At 44.7% G+C, this 6,206-nt stretch overlaps 1 long non-coding RNA gene across 2 annotated transcripts; it reads right to left on the reverse strand.

Annotated features, from left to right (window-relative positions):
• Positions 1-2,110: 2,110 nt before the first annotated feature.
• On the reverse strand, positions 2,111-5,853 carry LOC118605544. Of its 2 annotated transcripts, none has more exons than XR_004952196.1 (2): positions 5,731-5,853; positions 2,111-2,441 (listed from the first exon to the last, which is right to left on the reverse strand). It is a non-coding gene; the product is annotated as an uncharacterized LOC118605544 (long non-coding RNA). The 2 variants fall into 2 exon arrangements; XR_004952197.1 differs by lacking the exon at positions 5,731-5,853 and adding an exon at positions 5,208-5,723.
• Between the last annotated feature and the right edge of the window lie 353 nt (positions 5,854-6,206).

A 6,206-nucleotide genomic window follows, 5' to 3' on the forward strand; every position in this document is an offset into this window, starting at 1 on the left:
CCCCATTCAAGACTTGGAGTCTCTTTTCCTCCTCCTACCCCTTTGACTCTAGGCTGGTCTCGTGACTTGTTTTGACCAGTAAAATATGGAAAAAGTGATGCTATGTCAATTTTGGCCTAGGCCTTGAGAGACCTGGCCCTTAGGCCAGCTACATAATCTGCAGGGTTCAACGAAATGAAAATGGGAGGTCCCTTGTTCAAAAAGCAAGAAAAAAACGTTGTTAGAGGTACTAAAATATAAAGCTCTCCTTTTTTCCATTAGTCTCTTTTGAGTAGTCGTGATGTTTTTTATTTGCTACTTAATGTTCAGAGTAAAGAAAAAAATTTAATTTTTAAATAGCATAAATTTTACTGCATGACTTTATATTATGCAATGCCAGTTTTAAATGCAAATATAAGAGCACTTAACTCATATGTTGACTCACCAAAATCATGCAATTCATATTGCCTGGCTCATATAGACATATGTATTTCATTCTTATTAGAAGAGTAGAAACACTGCACAAAATACTGCACAAAACCAGCTTAGCTTTTTATTTCTCCTCTGGGTTTTTTTCTGCTTGTACTTTTATTTGCATTTATTTTATACTGAATTTATTTCAGGCCATAGTTTTTCTTTCTTCTAGGATATCTTTTTCTTCTGTGCAACCCCCTCTTCTGATTTTAGGAACAATCTGTTCTGCTTCCTTAAGGGTCACCTCAATGTGGCAGGCATGTTCATGCATGGGTTCTCCCAACTAGGCGCTCTACAAGTTCTGCACCGTATCTTGGGGACCTTATTCACCTGGATGTGCTCAGTGACCAGAGAATCTCCATCTAAACCCTTCAGATCAGCATTACTCTCTTCACATTTAAGCCTGTACAGGGAAAATTCAACATTGTTTTTGGGTCACCAAACCTGTGGCCAGCCCCACTGCTTGTCTGGGGCATACCTACCAATCCCACCCTTGCAATGACAAACCGTCACCCATTACTTCCATAAAGTGACACCCTTCAGATACTTGGTGGCTTTTCAGATACTCATATCCTTGACGGCCTGAGCAGTTTCATGGTTGTTCTTAAAGTGAATGGGAAGATTTGAACCTCTTCATTTGCAATGATTTCTCAGGATTTTATGGGTCAAGTGAATAGCACACCATTTTTAAGAATCACCTCAGGCCACTTAGAGGAAGAGTTTTTCTTCTTGATACACGCACCTTCTACCAACACTACCTTTGGCTTGCTGATGAGTAAGGAAGGACTGAAAGAAAAAGGATCTATATAGGGCTAGGGAGGCAAAGCACAGAGTGGGCACACACACATCTTCTCTGCTCCTACTCAGGCCCCATTATCCCATGGACCCTACGACATACAGCACCGTGCAGAGACTGAATGAGCTGTCCCCAAAACCCTGCTCAACTTTTAGAACCAGGAGCAAATAAATAGTTGCTACTTGGAGCTACTGAGTTTTGTGGTAGCTTGTTACACAGCAGTTGCTGACTGATAAAATGGTTGAGATCACAAGGCTAGCATGAGGCCAGGCTATGGTTGAACCCACATTGGCCTGCTTCTCAAGTCCACATTCCTCTCTACCCTACCTGGGCTTCCTGACGAATATTTTGTAGCGTAACTCCTGCTCTTCTCTTTGGAGAGTTGGTGAGTTTAGGGTTGAGCTGGGGGGCAAAGCTTACAACAAATCAAAATTATTATGAGAGCTTGGAAGGAGCCACATCTGGATTCGATGTGGGGAATGGCGGGGGGTGGGAGAGAGGTTGGTGGGTGGGTTAGGGCTGAGAACAGGCCCAGCCTCTGTCCAGGGTGAGTCTAGGCCCAGCGGGGTGCTTGGACATCTGTTTTCCATCTCGATTCAGTAAATAAAGCCACTTTCCTCCGCCAATCCTACAGGAAATGGGAGTCAGAAGTTCAGCTGACCAGGAGTGGACCTCTCTCCCGATAGGAGCCCTCGCACATGTCCAGACGAGATGCAGAGCACAGGGCCTCAGGCTGTTGGGCATTTTCCCCTCTGAATCAGCAGAGAAAGGAATTTTAGGGCCTCCCTTGGTCAAGGAATTAGATTTCCCTCATTTAACCAACAGCTGTTGTTCCTGCTGTCAGCTATTAACATATCAAACTAGCACATTAGGTGTTTATTCTTTTGATCCCATGGCTCATGTATTAGTGAAAAATGTTCCCAGTGGCCAGAAAGAGAGAACTTCTACTGAATTGGCTTAGACAAAAAGGAAAACGTGTTATCTCACGGAATTAGAAGTCCAGGGAAAGGGTAGCTTCAGCAAAGCTTAATCCTGCAGCTCGATGTCATCATCAAGGACCCAGGTTATTTCCTCTTTTCCTTCCCTTCTGCCATTCTCAGCATGTTGCCTTGTCCTTGGCTAACTTGCTTCATGGTCACAAGATGGCTGCCACCACCCCAGATGTCACATTGTCACACAACAATGTCCATAGCTGCAAAATAAGAAATTAAACCAAACAACGACAACAACAAATGGGAAACATCTCATGCTTGTGTCTCATTTTAAGGTCAAGCAAAAATTTTCCCACAAGTCCCCAGGACAGACTGTCCCTCATTGCCCATTGGCCAGAATTGAGCCACATCCCATACACTCTTTCCCAAGCAAGGGCAATACTGCCACGATTGCCGCCACAGGACAAACCCTGAGCCCAGAAGGAGAACAAACACCTGGAACAAACCCAGGCTCAGTGGATGCTGAGGGGAGGGTAGTGTGAGGGAGAAAGGCCATTGAGTAGGCAACCAACTGTGTGTGCTACAGCTCATTTGTTTGGACCTGGCTTTTTTGCAGGTTGGGAAAGAGGAGGGAAGGATTGGTATTTCCGAAGTGAGCCAAGCCCCAGATTCTATTACTCAACTAAATTGCCTCAAAAGGTACTTACGGAGGGCAGGGGGTGGGGGTGGTGTATTTTGATTAAAGGGCTCATGGGAAGTATATAAAAACTCAGGGATTGAGGCAGAGACATCGATCCCTCATCTGAGCATCCGTTTTGGTTTTTAAGAGCATCAGTGTTGGAGTTAGACCTAGGTCTAAACTCTGGCCCTGTCCCTTTCTGCTTTTCTGATCTCGTTCATGTTATTTTCTCTCTCCGTATCACCCTTTCTTTACGTGTAAAACGAGGATAACACCCCCAGATTGTTTTAACTAATACACTGGCAGATAGAAAGGGGTCAAAAAATATATTTGGCATATGGAACCGTGTGACCCAGCTTGGCTGTCTCTCCCTACAAAGCCACCCCACCCCTACACAGATACACACATACATACCTTTCTTGAGCTCATCTCCCTCTTCTCAGCCCCGTCCTCAGGCTCCAGACTCTCTACTCTCATATCCCTCCCGCTCCTCACGCACAGTACTTCCTGTCTAGGCTACCCTATCTAACATCTAGACCGATTGTCCTATCCAGATAAGAAAACTAGACTTTTCTGTGGCTGCCCACCCCACAGAATCATTGTCCACCAAATCCCAATGTGTCCACACGCCAGGCCCCAGCTCTTCTCCATTTCCATGATACTGGCTTGTCTGTATTTATTGCTCAGGTTCTTGGTTGCAAGCAACAGAAAGCTTACAGACTCTTCGAGCTAGCTGGAGAGCCAAGTTCAAGAACCTGGGAGGAATGGACTGCAGCCAGAACCCCAACCCTAAATCACACCTCAGGGTCAGACCAGGGAGAACAATAGTACAACTGGCCGAGGTGCCACTGCCCCCTGGAAACTTTTCCTCCTACTTCTCCTGAAGTTAATTCTGTCAGATACACTTCACCGCTGCTTCTCTGTATCACCTGTTTAAGAGTCAGAGTTCCGGAGTGAGTGTCTGATTGGCTAAGCCAGGTCACATGCCTGCACTGCAGCTGCAAAAGAACCTGGGAAAATTAAGTCTGGCTTCTAGGGTGAGAGGAGGGCCCTTCCTCCTCCTAAGACTCACAAAGTAGGGGATGCTCCATATAGATGCTGGAGAGCTGTTGAAAAGATAAAGATGCACTCTGCTGGGGGTGAGACCATTTGCGCCTGAGGGCCAGACCTTCCCATCCCCTAGTCCTAGCATCAGGAACAGTTGTGGTCTCAAAAAGGTTTCAGAAAAGTCTTTGATAAAAAAGAGAGAGAGAGAGCAGAGAGAGAGAGACAGAGAGAGAGAGAGAGACAGAGAGAGAGACAGAGAGAGAGAGAGAGAGACAGAGAGAGACAGAGAGAGAGAGAGAAATAAAAGAAAAAAGAAAAGAAAGGAGAGAGAGAAGAGAGAGGGAGGGGAAGGGAGGGAAGGGGAGAGGAGAGGAGAGGAGAGAGGGAGAGTCTTTGGTGATCTGACTCGGCTGGAATAGGAGAACATTGGCACTGGGGTGACTTCACCTTGGGATCTTTGCCAAAGAAGTTCAAGGACTAACAAAGGACCACTCACTTTTTTGTTTTGCCAAGTAAGAAAATATCCAAAGCAAATGACAAATAAACCACTTTCTACCATCATCATCATTTCATTAAAAAGGGGACATCTTAAATACCAATTAAAATAAAAGGACAGGGGGAGAGCATGATTTAGAATTCAGCACAATTCTTAAAGCTACATACATGTTGGTTTTAAGAAAAACTGTTGTTTGGATTTTTCTACTTTTGCTGGAAATCTATGAAAAGGTCATGACACAACTCACTTTGAACATGGACTGTGGACTAGATGATAGTATTATATCAATGCCAGGTTTCCTGATTTTGTTAACTGCAGGGGTTATGTAAGTCTTACATTGTAAGAGAATGTCCTTGTTCTTAGGAAATTCACCCTGAAGCATTTAGAGGTAAACAGGATCTATGTCTGCAACTTACTCTCAACTAGTTTAGGAAGAAATTATATACACACATACACACACACATACACACGTATACACAGAAAGAGAAATAAAGCAAAAGGGAAAATGTAAACAGGTGATAAATCTGAGCATAAAGTATACCAGAGTCTTGGTACTATTCTTGCAACTTTTTTTGTAAATTTGAACTTATATCAGAATTTAAAGTTATAAAAATAATTAGCAGTGAGTTAGCAGTGATTCTCAAGAAGAATTGGATTTCACTTAGTACATTACCTATTTTGGTACTGCTTGAATTTTTATGAACATATGTGATGTTTGTAATCGGAAATAATAAAACAAAAATTGTAGATATTAAAGAGAAAAAGAAAGATCATCATGGACTCAGTCTAGCATATGACACTCACCGGTCTGGACTAAGTGCCCATTTTGCAGAGGAGAGAACCGAGACCCAGGCGGGCACCGTGGCTTGCTCAGTCACGCATAGTGGGTATCATCAGAGCCAGGACTTGAGAAGGGCTCCTGCTCCCTGCATAGGTTCCTTGCATTCAAGGATGCTGCTCCCCAAACTGAGTTGGGGTCTGAGGGCACGGAGGGCCGAGCAGAACTGAGTGGGATTGTCCCCTCTGAGAATGCCACATCTGATCAGGATTCATTTCTTCAAATTTTGTCACCATAAAGTCTCTTTCAGCCAAGAAGAATCATCAAGAATTACTCCCTATCCATCTATTTATTTCTTAGGTGGAAAAACTGAGACCCAGAAAGGTTCTAGGTCTCACTGAGAACATACTACAAGTTCCAGGCCATATTTGGCCAAGTCACCTTAAAGCCCAGTTAGAGAGGAACAAAGGAAGGGAGTGGCCTTAGGAATTGGAGAGCAAGAGAGGGGAAGCTTGCAATGTCTGGATTGGAAGATCGCCCTTCTCTTACCCTTCTCACTCTCACATGGCTTCAGAGGTCCTGAGCCTGAAGGAAGAGACAGTGTATTGCAGGTGCACCGTATTCTACCACTTCAGGAGACATCACTCACGTGCAGTCTAGGATCGCATGGGGTTTTGCAGTGGACAGGCTGTGCAGCTGTATAGGGCAGCCCTGAGAAAGTCATTTGTTGTCATGTGGCGGGGAGGTGTTCAGGGAAGGGACAGGAATGACTAACACTGTGGCCTGGCTTGACTTTCTGACTGATTCCATCTGTTCAGTCAACCATAATTTATCGCCACATATTATGTACGAGGCATCATTTTTGGATAGGGACTTTCCAGGCTTGAAATAGTCCTACCCCCTAGGGAAGGGCTGGAGTAGTGGCAGGAGAGGCAGCCCTCCCAGAACAAAAACCACAAACGTCCCTGGCCTCTCCTTCCCCTCTTTCCACCCTTCTCCATCCTTCAGGCTCTCCTGGAGGAAGC

Source organism: Rousettus aegyptiacus, unplaced genomic scaffold (assembly GCF_014176215.1).
Source record: "Rousettus aegyptiacus isolate mRouAeg1 unplaced genomic scaffold, mRouAeg1.p scaffold_m13_p_7, whole genome shotgun sequence".
NCBI classification, from domain to species: Eukaryota; Metazoa; Chordata; class Mammalia; order Chiroptera; family Pteropodidae; genus Rousettus; species Rousettus aegyptiacus.